The following is a 20,185-nucleotide window of genomic DNA, read 5'->3' as shown; positions in this document are numbered from 1 at the left end:
CCTAACCACTAAGCCACGCGCCCTCACATCCTTAAGATAGGAAGTGCAGAAAGATAGGAAATACATTTGAAATATCTGGGTCAAAATGAAAGAGAGTTATGGAAAAGTGATATTCTCCATAGCTTCTTCGCGATCTGCGGGAGTGTCCTCCTCTTCACACACAGTGCAGTTAAAGAGAAGAAAGTAATGGAATTACCGCATTTTAACAAGTGTAAGAAACCCTTTTTGTCAAAAATTAGGTTAAAAAATATGGGCGTTTCTTATACATGGATAGTATTATAATTGGAATTTACAAAACCAAATAAACAAAACAAAAGACGAAGACGGGTGTGTAAACAATAAACAGATGTATTAGTTTAGCGCTCGGGAAGTGAGAAAGTCTTTTACGTTTCGAGCCTACGCTCTTCAGCAGAAAGAAACAAAGAAATAAATAGAGAAAAAAAATATAAAAATAGGTTTAGTGGCTAGCGATCACCCTTACAAAACCTTTTTTCCAAATTTTAAGCCCCCAAAATTAGGGGGTTCCTTATACAACGAGGATTCCTAATACACGTTAAAATACGGTAGTTATTACTCATTTTGCCCAAATTTAGAATTTTTTTTTTTTTTTTTGCAAATCGAAAATTATCAAATTAGACAGGGTGAGAAAAAAATTATCTAGACTCCAACAGAGAAAAGTGTATTGATTGTTTAACAGCGAAAATTATCGAGATAATTTATTAGCAACCTCAATTATAATCGGGTCAGAGTTTGGGAAATTTTCTTTGAAAAATAATCGATATTAATACGTTATACATGAATACACGATCAAATTCTGTATGCGTATTAGGCGCAGGCATGGCTGTGTGGTAAGAAGCTTGCTCCTCAACCACAGGCTAAACTCATTACTGGAGTAACATGAAATAAAAGTGTTTTACTCAAGAACACAGCGCCTCCACAATGTAAATTACGCTTGAGAAAAGACTTATACACGTTAATATCTATCCTTATTCTTTGTAAGCCTAGTACTTATTCTATCGGTTTCTTTTGCCAAACCGCTAAGTTACGGTGACGTAAACACACCAGCATCGGTTGTCAAGCGATGCTGGGGAGGGGGGGGGGACAAACACAGACACACAAACATATACACACACATACATATACATATATATACGACGGGCTTCTTTCAGTTTCCATCTACTAAATCCACTCACAAGGCTTTGGTCGGCCCGAGGCTATAGCAGAAGACACTTGCCCAAGGTGCCACGCAGTAGAACTGAACCCGGAACCATGTGGTTGGGAAGCAAGCTTCTTACCATACAGTCACGTGTGATTTGAAAAATATTCAGCTGCTATTTCTTGCGGTATCTGTGACTACACAGAGGTCACCCACCGACCACCCACTAACCACACACACGTCAGTAGATTTGTGTGGTATATATGTGTTTGTTGTTTAAGCACAGGTCAGCCCACCCAATTGAACGACCCCAGGTCAGAACCATCCCATCTGATTCCGAGTTCGATGCCAGGCAGTGACCTGAATAATAATAATAATAATAATAATAATAATAATAATAAGTGCCCTGATGCAGTACCAGGCAGTGGCTCTCATGGCTTCTGATCTCAACTGATTGAAGTGTTATCATGTACATTGTTTTGTCTTGGTTTATCTTGACGTGAGACCGCCATGTTGCGCACACATAGTTGTGATGCATGTGCCTTGTGTACTCTTATCAGACGGATGGTCATGATGGGTATACTGGGCTTCGTATATTTGACCCCAGTGTCGCTTGATGGCAGGCACTGCTATCTGACTCAATAATAATGATGATGATGATGATGATGATAATAGTAATAATAATAATAATAATAACATCGAAAAATACCTTAGGAATGAGAACCCAGGTTCGAAATCTCCCCAAGACACATGATGAAGGCTGGAGGGTGTATCAGCCGAAACGTTGTGCTAACAACAAACAAGATGAGGGCAAATATCCGTCAATTGTAAATAATGTAAACAATGTAAATAGTGTACGTAATTCCTCATCTCTTAGATATAGAACTGTATTTTTTTTATTCGTATGTAAATATAGGAGCAGGAGTAAGTAGCTTGCTTACCAGCCTCATGGTTCCGAGTTCAGTCCCACTGCGTGGCACCTTGGGCAAGTGTCTTCTGTTATAGCCTCGGGCCGACCAAAGTCTTGTGAGTGGATTTGGTAGATGGAAACTGAAAGAAGCCCTCGTATATATGTATATATATATGTATGTGTGTGTGTATATATGTTTGTGTGTCTGTGTTTGTCCCCCAACATCGCTTGATAACCGATGCTGGTGTGTTTATGTCCCTGTAACTTAGCGGTTAGGCAAAAGTGACTGATAGAATAAGTACTAGGCATACAATGAATAAGTCATGGGGTCGATTTACTCGAATAAAGGCGGTGCTCCAGCATGGCCGCAGTCAAATGACCGAAACAAGTAGAAGAGTAAAACTACATTTTTTTAATGTATGTTGCCGCCTTCCAGGACAATGAGTGGACTACGACTTTAAAGAGATTTAGCTGCTATTTCTGGTAGATTGTGATATCTCGTTGTGTGTTGTTTGCTGGTGTTGTTGTCGTTGTTACTGTTTCTTTAATACCCACAAGGGGCTAAACATAGAGGGGACAAACAAGGACAAACGGATTAAGTCGACTATATCGACTCCAGTACGCAACTGGTACTTAATTTATCGACTCCGAAAGGATGAAAGGCAAAGTCGACCTCGGCGGAATTTGAACTCAGAACGTAACAGCAGACGAAATACCGCTAAGCATTTCGGCCGGCGTGCTAACGTTTCTTATTTCTTTATTGCCCATAAGGGGCTAAACATAGAGGGGACAAACAAGGACAAACAAACGGATTAAGTCGATTACATCGACCCCAGTGTATAACTGGTACTTAATTTATCGACTCCGAAAAGGATGAAAGGCAAAGTCGACCTCGGCGGAATTTGAACTCACAACGTAAAAATATACCTATTTCTTTATTGCCCACAAGGAGCTAAACACAGAGGGGACAAACAAGGACAGACATAGGTATTAAGTCGATTACATCGACCCCAGTGCGTAACTGGTACTTAATTTATCGACCCCGAAAGGATGAAAGGCAAAGTCGACCTCGGCGGAATTTGAACTCAGAACATACGGCTACGCATTTCGCCCGGCGTGCTAACGTTTCTGCCAGCTCGCCGCCTTTATCGTTGTTACTGTAGCTGCTACTATTTGTTGTTGCAGTTACTATGGTAATTGTGTTGTTGTTGTTGTTGTTGTTTAACCCCAGGTCATACAGAAAACATCCAAGTAGTTCTGAGCCCATCATTTTTATTCATCACACGGTGCAGCTAGGACTACGTTTATTACAAGAGTCCTTCCCTCCACCACCACCAAAACAAGTCACTGGCGATTTGAGGGAGATTTGGCTGTCATTTCCAGCCTCAGTCTGAGTCGCTCTCTCTCTCTCTCTCTGTTGTTGCCATGGTCATCATCGATGCGTAGTTATCAATATGTCAACCATATGGTCGTCGATATTGCGACAGTCGAAGACGAAGACGAGGAGGTGGTAGGAAGCATATTACCGCCAGAGTCACAGGTGAGTCCTGAGCGGAGGAGGGGAGAGGTTAACGATCAAAAGATGAAGTGTATAAATCGATATTTTTCATGCTAGTCATAAATAGTCAATCAGGTTATGTATGTGTTTATACGGCCATTAACATATGTGTGTTCAGAGACGCGCAATCACACGCCCAATGCATGCGTGTGTGTGTATGTACGTGTTTATGTGTATGTGTGTGTGTGTGTGTGAGTGTGTGTGCATGTGTGAGTGTGTGTATGTCTGTGCGTGTGCGCGTGCATGATTGTGGTTGTCCCCTAACACGACTTGACAACCGGCGATGGTCTGTTTTACGTTTCCGTAATCTAGCAGTTCAAGCAAAAGAATTCGATAGCATAAATACCAGACTTTAAAAAGATAACAAAGTACTGAGTTTAATTTGTTCGACAAAAACTTTTCAGGACGGTGTCTCAACATGGCCGCACTATCTATCTATCTATCTATCTATCTATCTATCTATCTATCTATCTATCTATCTGTCTGTCTGTCTGTCTGTCTGTCTGTCTGTCTATCTATCTATCTATCTATCTATCTATCTATCTGTCTGTCTGTCTGTCTATCTATCTATCTATCTATCTATCTATCTATCTATCTATCTGTCTGTCTGTCTATCTATCTATCTATCTATCTATCTATCTATCTGTCTATCTATCTATCTATCTATCTGTCTGTCTGTCTGTCTGTCTGTCTATCTATCTATCTATCTATCTATCTATCTATCTATCTATCTGTCCTGTCTGTCTGTCTATCTATCTATCTATCTATTATCTATCTATCTATCTGTCTATCTATCTATCTATCTATCTATCTATCTGTCTGTCTGTCTATCTATCTATCTATCTATCTATCTATCTATCTATCTATCTATCTGTCTGTCTGTCTGTCTGTCTGTCTATCTATCTATCTATCTATCTATCTATCTGTCTGTCTGTCTGTCTGTCTGTCTGTCTGTCTATCTAACTATCTATCTATCTATCTATCTATCTATCTATCTATCTATCTATCTATCTATCTATCTAACTATCTATCTATCTGTTGTGTGGTAAGTAGCTTGCTTACCAACCACATGGTTCCGGGTTCAGTCCCACTGCGTGGCACTTTGGGCAAGTGTATTCTGCTATAGCCTCGGGTCGACCAAAGCCTTGTGAGTGGATTTGGTAGACGGAAACTGAAAGAAGCTCGTTGCATATATGTATGTGTGTGTGTGTTTGTGTGTCTCTGTTTGTCCCCCCAATATCGCTTGACAACCGATGCTGGTGTGTTTACGTCCCCGTAACTTATCGGTTCGGCAAAAGACACCGATAGAATAAGTACTAGGCTTACAAAGAATAAGTCCTGGGGGTCGATTTGCTCGACTAAAGGCGGTGCTCTAGCATGGCCACAGTCAAATGACTGAAACAAGTAAAAGAGTATGTATGTATGTATGCATACATGCATGCATGTATGTATGTATGTATGTATGTATGTATGTATGCATGTATGTCGTCTGTAAAAAACATTAAACCGAAAGAAGCACACTTTAAAAAATAGAGCAGTATATAAATATTAAAAAAGAAGGCCGTTTTATGGGATATCTGCCTTCCCCATTTTCTTTATATATATGTATATATATATATATACACATATGTGTGTGTGTATGGCATATCTACAGATGTATACCCCAGAGATTTTGTTGCCTTTATAACTTTCAGAAAAATGGATACTTTTTAATGAAAATTTCAGTAAATACCACTTTGATACAGCAGATTCAGAGCATACAAGGATTTGTGCAAAATAATTTTTTCGAAAGGATGGAGAGAGGAGTTTCAGAAAATTCACTCAACCCGAATTTTTTTCTCATAAGTTTCAGGAAAATGGATATCTTTCAATGAAATTTTATACATATTCCTTTCAAACGGCATAGATTACGATTATAAAGAAATTTATTCGGAAAATTTTTTCCATGGGGTGGGGAGAGGAAATTCGGAAACGGAGTTTCGGATCTGGAAGCTCACATAAGTTGGAATTTCTCAGATCTGGCGGGAATTTTCCCCAATTTTTTTCCTTTTTTGCTTTTTACTTTCGAAATGATAGGGGCCATCTTTGTTATGAAAAAAGTTTTGAAAATTTATTTCTTTTTTCACTCTCCGTCACCACTCAACTCCGGACCCATTTTGGCCTATGCTTTTTTGCACTACGTACAGGAGAAGCCTTTTCGGTAAAAAAAAAATGTAAATATTTTCAGACTAAAAGCTGTTTTATTAAAGAGATATTTGGCTGTTGTTTCTAGCACATGCCATGACTACCTTCCTCGTTTCTTTCCCACTCACATGTATTGTTGTGTTTCAATATTTTCTACTCTGCAAGGCGGCGAGGTGGCAGAAACGTTAGCACGCCGAGCGAAATGCTTTATTGTATTTCATCCGCCGCTGCTTTCTGAGGTCGACTTTGCCTTTCATCCTTTCGGGGTCGATTAAATAAGGACCAGTTATGCACTGGGGTCGATATAATCGGTCGTGAGTTCGTTATATCCTTAAGCAAGCCATTTTATTACCCACTTCTCCCCTCCACTCAGCTGGCAAAGACGAGTTGTACCTGTATTTCAAAGGGCCAACCCTGTCATATTCTGTGTCACACTGAATCTCCCTGCGATCTACGTTCAGGGTACGCGTGTTTGTAGAGCGCTCAACCGACTTGTAGGTTAATTTCACGAACAGGCTGTTCTGTTGATCGGATTAACTGGAACCCTCGTCATCGTAACCGACGGAGTACCAGTAAATATAATAGCATGTTTTTTTGTTTTTTTTTACATTGAATGGCTATAAGGGGTCCATCTAAGTAAAATAGGAACCAAAGCGGTCAGTAGAAACATTGCTATAGCAGAAAGGACTATTATTACCTCCGCCTTAGCAAAGGCGGAGGTATTGTTTTCAGTCGCGTTTGTTTATTTGTCCGTGGACAAGATATCTCAAGAACCACTGGATGGATCCAGATGAAACTTTCAGGGATGTTTGACCCCGTGAATGGCACAAACTGATTAAATTTGGGGATCGATCCAGTACCGGACAAGGATTCAGGATATTTTTTTTTTGGTTTCTTTACTTAATTTTTGAGAGTGGTCATGTTCATTTTTAGTATTCTCGTTTGTGAGAGCAGTCAAGTTTATTTCAGATATTCTCATTTTAAAAATCATCTCTGGCTAATCATTGAGAGGACGTTGGTGTTGGCTTGGCGGCGGTTTAGGGTTTCAGGGATGTTTGGCTTCGTGTCTTGCACAAACTGATTAGATTTTGGGACTGATCCGGTACCGGACAAGGATTCTGGGATCTTTTCAGTTTGAACGGCAGTTTTTAACATAATTTCTAGGTAACTAAAAAAATTTAAACTTCGTATACTGGTAGAATGTGTTTATAAAACATCTTTTTTTCCTGGGTTTATTGAGAAAATTCTATAGTTTGTAAGATATTTGTTGTTTTTTTCTTCAATTTCTGCAATTTCAACCAATCAGCGACGTCCATTGAGGTAAACAACATTCTGTGCCGTATGAATATGTCCCTCGTTTAAGAAACAGATTGGGTTTATTTACATTTGTGAAGAAAAAAAAGATACCCTTCCCCCCAACCCTAACCCTAACTAACCCTGGATTATTTGTCCTGTTTTTTTTTTTTTTTTTTTTTTACTTAATTTTTGATAGCGGTCGTATTCATTTTTAGTATTCTTGTTTGTGAGAGCAATCGAGTTTATTTCAGACTAGCAGTATCGCCCGGCGTTGCTCGGGTTTGTAAGGGAAATAACTATAAAGCATTTTTAGAGAGTTATAGCCAAAAAATGGAAAAAAAATTATGGTAAATTTTTTTTTAGTTAAAAAGGTCGAGTTGCGTCCCCTAGACAGTCTGTGGTTTGTGTTTCTGATTCTCGACCCCATGTCGAATTTATCGATTTTCTTCAGAACTGGGGAACTTTTCAAAATTTTCGCTGCGTTAGTTTTGAATTGACATTGGGCTATGTGTGTGTCAAGTTTCATCAGAATCGGTTGAAAGCCGTGGTCAGGGTGAGGGTACAACCTAACAGACACACAGACACGCACACAGACAAACTGCCGTTTATATATAGAGAGAAGATACTCTCATTTTAAAAATCATCTCTGGTTAATGGTTGAGAGGGCGTTGGTGTTTCCTTGACGGAGGTTTGCGCTCTTTGAGTGTTCTTGTTAAATATTTACTTCTCTATCATGTTTCCTCCCACTGACCACCACCCCCAACCTGTCGCCGCACTCATTATTTGTAATAGTCTTCAGAATCATTACATTAATTGGTTAACAGCACAATCCATAAACACTATAATCATTGTCTAATATTGGCTAATTAGTTGGTAATAAACACTTGGAGGAGAAGTGGAGGAAATTAGTTTGACGCGAAGAGTAACGAGAGAGAAGAGGGAAGTTTGCCATTTCAAACCGAAGACTTTATTATTTAGTGATTTCTTCCTTTTTCTCTCACTGACTCCTTCCTCCCTCCCTCTGACTGTTCAGCTGGCTCTCTATCTCCATCTCTCTCTCCCTCTCTCTCTCTCTCTCACTGTCAGTCTGTCTGTCTGTCTGTCTCTCTATCTCTCTCTCTCTCTCTCTCTCTCTCTCTTTCTCTCTCTCTCTCTCTCTCTTTCTCTCTGTAGTATGTATGTCATTATTCAGTTTTATTTCAAGATTTCTTGCAATTGAGAAGAAACGGTTTCTAACCTAGATCCAAGGCTCCATCTTGAATTTCAAATCAACAGGACGTATATGTAGTATGTAGTATGTTGTATGTATGTATGTATGTATGTATGTATGTATGTATGTATGCATGCATGCATGTATGTATGTATGCATGTATGTATGTATGAATGAATGTCATTGTCTAGTTTTATTTCAAGATTTCTTGCCAATTGAGAAAGAATCGGTTTCTAACCTAGATCCAAGGCTCCATCATTGGAATTTCAACATCAACAGGACGTATATGTATGTATGTATGTATGTATGTATGTATGCATGTATGTATGTATGTATGTATGCATGCATGCATGCATGTATGTATGTATGCATGTATGTATGTATGAATGAATGTCATTGTCTAGTTTTATTTCAAGATTTCTTGCCAATTGAGAAAGAACCGGTTTCTAACCTAGATCCAAGGCTCCATCATTGGAATTTCAACATCAACAGGACGTATATGTATGTATGTATGTATGTATGTATGTATGTATGTATGTATGTATGTATGTATGTATGTATGCATGTATGTATGTATGTATGTATGCATGCATGCATGCATGTATGTATGTATGCATGTATGTATGTATGAATGAATGTCATTGTCTAGTTTTATTTCAAGATTTCTTGCCAATTGAGAAAGAACCGGTTTCTAACCTAGATCCAAGTCTCCATCATTGGGATTTCAACATCAACAGGATGTGTATGTATGTATGTATGTATGTATGTCATTGTTTAGTTTTATTTCAAGATTTCGTGCTAGTACAGAAAGAACCGGTTTCTAACCTAGATCCAAGGCTCCATTGTAATTTCAACATCAAACAAATGGGTATTTTTGTATGCATGCATGTATGTATGTATGTATGTATATGTGCAGATTTGTATGTTTTGTTCTATGTATGTATTCTCATGCCTATAGTTGCATACCGAGACAAGCTCATATATATTTAAATAATAAACTTTTGGAAAGTTTCACAGATTTTTACAGTTCTAGTGATGTGTGTATGGATGGATGGACGGACGGACGGATGGATGGAGGGATGGATGGACGGAAACGTTAATGTATTTGTTTTGCAAGATTCTTGATGTGAAATAGTGTGTTGAAACAAATAGTGTTATACTAGAGGATGGTTCGTCTTTTGCAAATTAAATACACGCACTATTTATTTGATCTTCTCTTTAGCTTAATTACTATTATTTTTAGTTTATTTGTCTGTCAAATGTCTTTCGTCACACATTCTGACAGACAGACAGACAGATAGATAGAAAGATAGATAGACAGGTGAGTAAGTAGGTAGGTAGGTAGGTAGGTAGATAGATAGATAGATAGATAGATAGATAGATAGATAGATAGATAGATAGATAGATAGATAGATAGATAGATAGATAGATGTGTGTGTATGCGTGTGTGTGTGTGTCTTTGTGTCCTGTGTTTGTCTCTTACCACTGCTTGACAACTGGAGTTGGCTTGTTTACATCTCCGTAACTTAGCGGTTCGGCAAAAGGGTACTTAGAATAAGTACTAGGCTTTAAAAAATGTCTTCGAGTCGATTTGTTCGAGTAAAACCCTTCAAGGCGGTGCCCCAACATGGCCGCATTCAAATGACCAAAACAAGTAAAAGATAAAACATATTACCGAATGTCTATTTTTATTTTTTTTTACTCAAAGACGGTAAAATGTGATTAGTACAGAATTTAGCTGCTATTTCTAGCAAGTCGAGGGTCCTATAAGGAGTTCGCTCGATACTTCTTCGTCGTCGTCGTCGTTGCCTCATCCGCGTGATCTATCAAGTTTTTGCTTTATCTCATTAATTTATTTAATGCACACAAGTCCCAGTGATAATTAATTGGATACATATACACACACTTGTTGAATAGCTGATTCCATAAATAGTTTGAGCTTCGTTGTTTCACTTTGCTGTGACCAGTTGCTGCTGCTGCATCTGTCTGCCATGTTGAAATGTAGCGTCTTTGTTTCACTTTGTCGTCTGCTTAACCCTGACTAATCGTCTGGCTTGTTTTGTTTGCCTCCTTTAGAGTACATTGTTGCTTCTGCTTTGTCAACTCGTTGGAGCCACTTTGAAACAACGAAGCAGCCTCCGTCATTGCTTTTTGCAGCCGACAACACAATGAATAAATAATATACCAAATGTAATGTAATGTAATAGGGCACATCACGATTACGCATTTTAAAAAAGTTTTTATCGTACCCTCCCCACCAAAAACAAATTAAAACTGAGATAAGTATAGATTATATTCACGATGATTTGGGTAATTAATTAATAACACTGCAATTAATGTTTAATTAATTACGCTGTTCAACGAACATTTTATTTATTTATTTTTGTCTTTGGTCATCAAGTGTTATTTCCTATTTGCCTTTATCGAGAAATCAAAGGAAATCACTACTATTCCCTTCAAACTTTGCTCTTGTGACATGGACATCAATATTTTCAAACTGACCTGTTTTCCATTCCATTTCAGACAAATTCAAGACCGAGTTGCTGAAACAGAAATCGTTGTAGCAAATATTCTGTTCAATACCACAAATTTGCTTGTCGGTTGCTTGACCTTAACCAGTTGAGCACGTCCCTTAGTGGCTGACAATACGAACATCCCTGATCATGAGCAGGAGTTGTGGAGGAACATCGTAGGGATTCTTTGGGGGGTTTCAATAAATACCGTAACAAAAGCACACTTTCAAGGAAATATTAGCCAGTTTCATATTTTCTAGGGTAAGCAAAGAAGAAATAACACTTGCTACACAGAGACAAAAATTGTGTTACTCAGTCGTATGCATCAAAACAGCAGTTAGGGATTACTTTTTTCATTATCTCCTTTCCGACTTTTATGATGTTAGCGCTCTCGTGTATACAGATTTGTCCAATGGCGGACTTCAGCGTTTGGTAGTTTGTAGGTGTCGAAAGCATACGATACGACATTCAAAGGCTGTTTGGACTGGTGCTACGCTTCTGTTCCGTTATTTTAGTTTTAAGTTAAAGTAGCATATGTCACTGCTATGGGGAAGTTCCTGACTTAGTTTATCGTTTTGGGGGTTTTAACATCAATATCTCGAATCTTAATCAGTGTCCAATCAAGTCGTTCAAATGTTGGTATGAGCACTGGTGCGGCAAACATATTGCGTGGAGAACATTCTAAGGACCAAATTTTCTTTATCCTGGTCGTATATTCCACGCTTACACACTCTTTGTTTAAGGTTCTTTCATAGGAAATACTTTCATCTATTCCAAACATAGCTAGTAGAAATAAACCTTAATGATAAAACGAATCCCAGCCTTGAATTGCCGGAGGTTGGAATGCGATGGACTGATTCCTTGGATCCTCGCAATTTCTGCCTCACCAAAGTAGATCCCGTCTCTACTAATGAGGAAATGCAATCGACAGAAGGAGTATGCGACCCCTGTCAGTATTAACCTATTGAAAGGCCAAAAAAGAGAGAAGGGTCCGAGTTGGAACCCGGTCATAATAATGTTGTTGTTGTTTGTTCCTTTTCGAGCCATGCCTGGCTCATAAGGGCCGGTTTCCCCGGTTTCCTTGGCGTATAGGTTCCCCACCTGGACGAGACGCCGGTCCGTCGCAGGTGAGCTGCAAGATGCAGGAAGAAAGAGTAAGAGAAAGTTGTGGCGAAAGAATCAGCACAAGTTCGCCACCACCTTCTGCCGGAGCGACGTGGAGCTTAGGCGTTTCGCTCATAAACACACATTGCCCGGTCTGAGATTCGAACCCGCGATCCCTCGACCGCGAGTCCGCTGCTCTAACCACTAGGCCATGCGCCTCCACGCTCATAATAATAACAATAATTTTTTCCCAAGTATCTGTAGCATTCCTCGTCAGATATCAGAGAAATAGGCAGACCATTCGTAGAAAGGTAGTTCAGAGTTCTTGTTTAAGTGTTATGTCTCTACTCAAATGTTCTCGTTTTCCTTTATCTAAACATTTCTGTTATTTTATTGTTGATGAGGAGTGTATTTCTCTATTTCCATCTTACAAGCATGACTGATAGTTTTCCGTTTATACCTACAGAAAGTGTTTCCTCCATTGACTTTGTTTCTTCATAACCTTCAGAAAACGGACATTTTCTTTTTAGTGAAATTTTCTACAAATACCGTTCACATGGTGTAGGTAACGACTATATTGAAATTCAATGAAGAAAAAAAATAAAGATTTCTTGCCAATAGAGAAAGAACCGGTTTCTAACCTAAATCCAAGGCTCCTTCATTGGAATTTCAACATCAACAACAGAGTATTTTTGTTTGTATGTATGTATTGTAGCATTTTGTGACAACCAATAATTAACACAACCAAACTTTTACATGTTACTTTGACAATCTTTTTCTAAAAAGTGAAACCGGTAAAGTAAATAAACATCTTTTAAATTGCATTTTCAAACCTTCTTTCATATATAATTCCACTCGTGCGGTACCTTACAACTCACTTTGTTATATATTGGTATATATATATATATATATATATAATATATATATTATATATTCTTTTTCCGTTTCCTTCTTTCTTTGGACTTTTCTATATTTCTGATGAAGAGCTCCGCTCGAAACGTGAAATCCTCTTTCTTTTCTTTCCTTTCCTGAGCGTCGAATAACTTGTTCCTGAGCATCCAGTACTAGTTCCACGTCCTCAGAGAGTAATTTTTTTTTCAGAAGATAAATTGCTTTGCAATGTTAGCATATATTCCTCGAGTTTTCAACTCGGGCAACGCCCGGTATTTCAACTAGTCATAAACATTCTTAACAGATTTCGTTGGAGTCAGCTCATTCTTTTCTCAATATACGTATGTAAAGGCGGCGAGCTGGCAGAAACGTTAACACGCCGGGCGAAATGCATAACCGTATTTCGTCTGCCGTTACGTTCTGAGTTAAAATACCGCCGAGGTCCACTTTGCCTTTCATCCTTTCGGGGTCGATAAATTAAGTACCAGTTACGCACTGCGGTCGATATAATCGACTTAATCCGTTTGTCTGTCCTTGTTTGACCTCTCAGTGTTTAGCCCCTTGTAGTCAGTAAAGAAATAGGTATTCCGTCTGCCGGTACGTTCTGAGTTCAAATTCCGCGGAGGTCGACTTTGCCTTTCATCCTTTCGGGGTCGATTAAATAAGTACCAGTTATACACTGAGGTCGATGTAATCGACTTACTCCGTTTGTCTGTCCTTGTTTGTCCTCTCTGCGTTTAGCCCCTTGTGGTAGTTAAGAATAGGTATTTCGTCTAAGGGCATTTTCGTATAAGGGCATTTACGTGTAGTAATGCCCTTAATATAAATAAATGTATTTAAAGGGAATAATTAATAAAATTTTTCCCTTTTGAAGTTGTTCACGCTGACTACTTCATAAATTCTTATAAAGATTTTATCCTATTTTTAAATTTAGATAGACAGATAGATGGATAGATAGACAAATAGATAGATAGATAGATAGATAGATAGATAGATAGATAGATAGATAGATAGATAGATAGATAGATAGATAGATAGATAGATGGATGGATGGATGGATGGATGGATGGATGGACGGACGGACGGACGGACGGACAGACAGACAGACAGACAGACAGACAGATAGATAGATAGATAGATAGATAGATAGACAGACAGACAGATGAGGCTGCGAGAGAAAGGGAGTGACGACAACACAATCTGTTACTGCAGAAAAGCGGAGAGGAAGCGTAAGAGACGTTTTATTTATTGTTTTCGTTAATGGAGGTCAAGGGTAACGAACAGTATTAAAGTACAGAGACTTTTTTTATGTATATGTGTGGGTATGTTATGTTGAACGACTTACGAACAGATTTTTTGGTAAAATAATACATTTTGACTCAATTTGATAGTAACAGGATTATATATATGTATGTACGTACGTATGTGTGTATGTTTATATATATATATATTATGCATGTATGTTTATATATATATATATATATATATATATATATATATATGTATGTATGTATGTATGATGTATATATGTATGTATGTGTGTATATATATATATATATATATATGTATGTATGTATGTATGTATGTATGTATATATATATATATTATATATATATATATATATGTATGTATGTGTGTATATATATATGTAAGTATATATATATATGTGTGTGTGTGTGTCTGTGTGTGTGTGTGTGTGTGTGTGTGTATATATATATGTAAGTATATATATATATGCATGTATGTATATATATATATATACATGTATGTATATATATATGGCTGTGCGGTAAGAAGATTGCTTGCTTCCCAACCACATGGTTCCGGGTTCAATCCCACTGCGTGGCAACTTGGGTAAGTGCCTTCCACTATAACTTCGGGCCAGCCAAAGCCTTGTGAGTAGATTTGGTTGACGGAAACTGAAAGAAACCCGTCGTATATTCATATATATATATGTATATATTTGTGTGTGTGTCTTTGTGTTTGTCCATTCCCCCGCCATCGCTTGACAACCGATGCTGGTGTGTTTATGTCCCCGTAACTTAGCAGTTAAGCGCCTCCACTTATGGTAGTAATACTAGAATTAAAAAATAATATTATGGACTGAATGTTAAGAGAGGAACCTATTCGGACACTTAGGAAGTAAGACGGTCAGGGTTGGAAAATGTCCAACAGTTTGTTAATATGAATGTGGAATTAGTAAAAATACCGGTGAAAAATACCGGTGGAAAGTTATTGAAATATTTCTGGTCAAGGGGAGGTAATAACTAGGGAAAGTGGCCATAATTAGTGACTGCTGGTTGCGATACACCTAAAAAAAAATTATTTGACTTGCCTAATTAACAACTAATTTTCCAGCTAATTGATTAAATGATCTTAAAATCATTCAGCCTGGTGGTCAATTAAATAAGTGAAAGTAGATATCCCTAATTAAATTAATGGTTACAATTTACAGTTGAAATTTAAAATTAAAAAAAACTTGCAGATTATTTTTTACAGATGTAAGCTATTAGTGCGTGGCTTAGTGGTTAGGGTGTCAGCATCATGGTCGGAAGATTGTGGTTTCGATTCCCGGACCGGGCAATGTGTTGTGTTCTTGAGCAAAACACTTCATTTCACGTTGCTCCAGTCCACTCAGCTGGCAAAAAATGAGTAACGCTGCGATGGACTGGCGTCCCGTCCAGCTGGGGAACACATACGCCATTGAAACCAGGAAACCGGGCCCATAATAATAATAATAATAATAATAATAATTATTATTATTATTATGGCCGTCAGCTTGGCAAGTCACGCATGCCCTCGTTCCGTGATTTTTGTAAGGAAGAACACATAATACGTATATTGGATCTTTTCCTTTTGATGGACGGAATTACAAATTACAATTTTGTTTTCAATTTTGTTTACAATATTGTTTTCTTTTGACACATTCTACCAGTATACGAAGTTTCAAATTGTTTTGTTGGCTAGAAAATTCCGTCCATCAAAAGGAAAAGATCCCGTATATTTACAACCTTGAAGTTTATACCATCGTGGACAAGTTTGCTGTCGACTTGTGCGTTTCTTTTCTCATTTTGTCCCTCAGTTTTGGGGTCGGGTCAATTGACTTAATTTTCAGTGAAAAGTCGTTTGCGTTTTCCCCATCTACATGGAAAAACCTAGACTGAATGCGGTGACGCTCATACGTGAGAAGGGTCACCAAATGACAATAGGACAGGATGCAAGCGCGACGCGCTATGGCGCCTTATCTCAAAAAGCAGACGAGAGGTCTGCTTTTATAGAAAACAATCAAAAAAATTACCAGAGGCCCATTTGTTTTTTTTTTCCGTGAAAGATCTTTTGAAGCATCTTTCAAAAAATAACAGCGGCTCCGATCACAAAAAAAACATTATTTTGGAAGCACAACAAAGAGGACAGCTAGAAGACATCTACGAAAATATAAAACAATGAAGGCACTTTCGTGTGTGAATCGTCAGACGGTGTCGACAGCAGAACAAACAACAATAACAGCAACAATAACAACAACAACTATAGTAAAGGTGACAACAACAACAGCAGCAACAACAACAACGATAACAACGACGAAGATACTGAGCAGCAAGCCGGAGCAAAGGCTTGGAACAGCATTAGACTTTCTTTCGCTAGTGCCACCATGTCCTCTCATCGGAGAATTTAATTCTCTGAAGAGGATTGTCAGAAATGTCAGACAGCTAGTCGAATGATATGGGCTGGCTGTCAAGCTAAATACCACCATTGATACTAGCCAAAGAATGACATGTCGTTCTGTGACGTACCGTACAATTGGATTTAAAGTCAAGGAGGGTAGAAAGAGTCACAGAGGCTCAAATCCCAAAAGCTTTAGGTTCCGTTTGGAACCTAAAAAAATACATACAAAGAGGAAGCGGCTAAAATCCCTCAAAAGCGAGGAGCTGCTGTTGGTTCCCTTTTACTGCGGCCAGAGACTGACGAAGATGATAATTATACAGCAGGCTCCGCCAGTAACAGCCATTCCTTAGCTAATTGCAACGGTTGCAATAGGCACCGAGAAGAACTAAAAAAATCCGCGGTCTATCAGACTAAAAAGGAGAACTGGTCGAGGATGACGCTAGAGGTCCTCATCCAAACCAGTGAAAAAAATGTGGATGTCATCTCAGACCAGATTCATCTTCCTGGAGGCATGCATTATCACTCCAATCAGAGTGGATGGAAAGAAGACAAAGTACCACATTTACCTTTCAAGCAATCAGCTAAAAAAAACTTTCTGCTCTAAATTGAAAGAAAAAAGAAAAGAGGGCACTTTTCCTCTTAATACCAACAACAGCCACCAAAACTCAAACAACAACAACAGCAGCAGCACCATCATCATCATCAACAACATGAACCACGGCAGCACCAATACTTACCACACCAACACCAAATTCCTCCAGATGCTTCTCAGCTCCGATAGCGAGCGAGCGAGCGAGCAGACATCACATGTGGAGTCTGATCGGGACGAGGAGTGGAAAGCAAAAACAAAAAAAAGAAAACGAAGAAAAGACAGGAAGAAAAGCAAATCCGTGAGCAAAGAACAATTCTCATCGAAACAAACGGTGGAGAAGGGAAAGAAAAAAAGAAAAAGCTACGAAGCTAAATGCACCCAAAACAGACAGTACATCACCACCACTACCACAAACACCTGAAACACTACCTCAACCAACAACACCACAAACACAACCTATCCCCCCCCACACACACACAGTCAGAAGAACAACAACAACAATAACAGCAACAGCAGCAAATGTGGAGGCGCAATGGCCCAGTGGTTCGGGCAGCGGACTCGCGGTCGTAAGAACGCGGTTTTGATTCCCGGACCGGGCATTGTGAGTGTTTATTGAGCAAAAATACCTAAGTTCCACGAGGCTCCGGCTAGGTCGTCTTTGCCTTTCATCCTTTCGGGTTCGATAGATTAAGTACCAGTTGCGTACTGAGGTCGATCTAATCGACTGGACCCCTCTCCAAAAGAAAAGAATATATACTATCTCTCCCTCGCGTCAACATTATTTTCTTTCTTTCTTTCATTTATTTATTTATTTATTCATTCTTATTTCTTTCTTCATATCTGCCCGTCTTTTTTTTTTTTTTAGTATTTTATTGTTGTCTGAAAGTCAGTTGTCAGTCCTCTGAGATTTCTTTTGCCTCCTCCGTGATGTAGGCTAGAAGCCACCTTTGGTACTTCGCTTCGAATTACTGGCTTACATAAGTTACTTCCCTTACCTCATCTTATTTTCCGTTATCTTGGAATTATATTTAACCTCCCCACAAAAAGAAAAAAGAAAAAAAGAGAGGAAAAATTAAAATCTTCGTAACATTTCTTCAGCTTGTATAAGCTTCTGCCAATAAAAGACAAAAGCAGTTTTGAAAAGGCCACACTTCACTGATGAGCGCTAACAACACGTATTAATAATTATCATGTCAAACATCAAAATTTAGTATTCAAAGTATTCAAAAAAAAAAAAGGGAAAATTTGTTGATTTGTTGCAGGTATGGTTGTGAGGTAAGAATCTTGCTTCCCAACCACATGATTCCATGTTCCTTGGGAGAGCGTCTTCTACTATAGCATCGGGCCGACCAAAGCTATATATACCGTAAATCCTTGAATATAGTCCGCCCTTGAGTATAATACGCAGGGAATTTTTAAGGGGCTGTACCTCTGAAAAACCTAAACCTTGTGTATAATACGCACCCCTTCTCCAACTTGAGTCAAGGAGGCCTATATAACGTCCCTGGTTTGTAAAAATGTATACGGTAACATCCTTTATTATTATTGTATATATAACATAATGCAAATGTGTAGCTTTTTTGTGCATTTTGTTTGCAGAAAATAAAGAAATAACAGTAATAATGTTTAATAAATGTTGGCTTACTGCAAGTTATGGATGATTCTTTTATGACTTCATTGCTTTCAGGCTTAGCTTAAGGTATTTTCGCGCCAGACATCAGAAAATGCATCTGAATAAACATTGCCGGACAGCAAATAGAGACTCGGTCATTGCTTAGAAAATAATTTTCATTTTTAACCTCGTATATAGTACGCACTAGGGATTTTGGCCTTTAAATTTTGGGGAAAAAATGCGGATTATACTCGAGGATATCTATATATATAAAACTGTAGTTGTGTGAGTGTCTGTCCCCTTCGATTTAGATTCCTAACTACTCCCACATTTTGCGGTGCAGTTTAACCAAATTCGGGTATCTTATAGTCGTGATTCATATCGAGCCCGTCTGGGTATTAGCGCGCGTCTACGATGAGTCTACGATATTAAAAATAATTTAACATCATTTTTTATTCCATTTTAATGCATAATTTTTCGTGTGTCGATGGCAGCGGAGTTGGCGTCCATGGTCACACCTGCACCTGTTTGCTTCTCCCCCTTCTTCCCTCCCTCGTGAAGCTGTGGGGAAGGGAGTGTAAGGAAATCAACGTCGTAAAGCGTTGTCAAGGAGACCAGCGTTCTTTTAGAACAACGACTTCATGGCTTGAAGACACCAAAACAGAAATGGCTAAGAAAGCCCGAATTGGCATCTATAAGGGAAGTAAGTCTCTAAAAATGCTTATATAGTTATTTCCCTTACAAACCCGAGCAACGCCGGGCGATACTGCTAGTACGGTATATATATATAATGGAGTAGCCGAGGTTAAAATGTTCATGAGAGACCAAGTGGTTTCTGTAAATATGTACAGGCACGGCCTACTAGGGCTTTTAGCCTGCTGGTTTTGAGATCCGATGATACGCCATAAAGCTAAGCCCTTTATGGATGTGAAATTTAAGGTAATCCCATAAACTGGACCTATCTAACTTTTATGTGTGTGTGTGTGTGTGTGTGTGTGTGTGTGTGTGTGTGTGTGTGTGTGTATGTGTGTTGCTAGATGAAAGGATTTATGAATCAACAATCAAAAAGTGAGTAGCAGAAGATTTAAGACGAAGGCAGATAATCTTTTCGTACAAGCCGCCGACGCAAGAGACCCCCGACACCTTCGCCATCGCTGTAGTCGCCGCCGCCTCTACTACCACCACTGACATCACCGCCACCACCAACACAAACATCACTGTTTGGTCGTCACCACCGCCTCCATCCCTATAGCCTCCATCACCACCATCATCACCACCGCAAACCGCTGCGACCACGATCGCCGCCGACATCACCGCTACCACAACCACCGTCTCGACTGTCACCGCTACCATCGCCAACACAACCACCGCCGCTGACACCACTACCACAGCCACCGCTATTACCACCACCGCCGTCGCCTGCAACACAACCATAGCCACCGCCACCACCACCACAACCACCTCACTACAACCACCATCTCCACAACCACCACCAT

At 39.0% G+C, this 20,185-nt stretch overlaps 1 protein-coding gene across 1 annotated transcript in view; it reads left to right on the top strand.

Moving 5' to 3' along the window:
* The first annotated feature begins 3,307 nt into the window (after nt 1-3,307).
* The window catches only part of LOC115224286 (MAP kinase-activated protein kinase 5-like), a 49,685-nt gene continuing 32,807 nt past the window's right edge, over nt 3,308-20,185 (top strand). Inside the window, exon 1 of the mRNA XM_029795109.2 lies at nt 3,308-3,606. The gene's annotated coding sequence lies outside the window, so the exon portion shown is untranslated. The remainder of the gene's footprint in view (nt 3,607-20,185) is intronic.

This window comes from Octopus sinensis, linkage group LG25 (genome assembly GCF_006345805.1).
Source record: "Octopus sinensis linkage group LG25, ASM634580v1, whole genome shotgun sequence".
NCBI classification, from domain to species: domain Eukaryota; kingdom Metazoa; phylum Mollusca; class Cephalopoda; order Octopoda; family Octopodidae; genus Octopus; species Octopus sinensis.
This window is presented reverse-complemented; position numbering and strand designations above follow the sequence as displayed.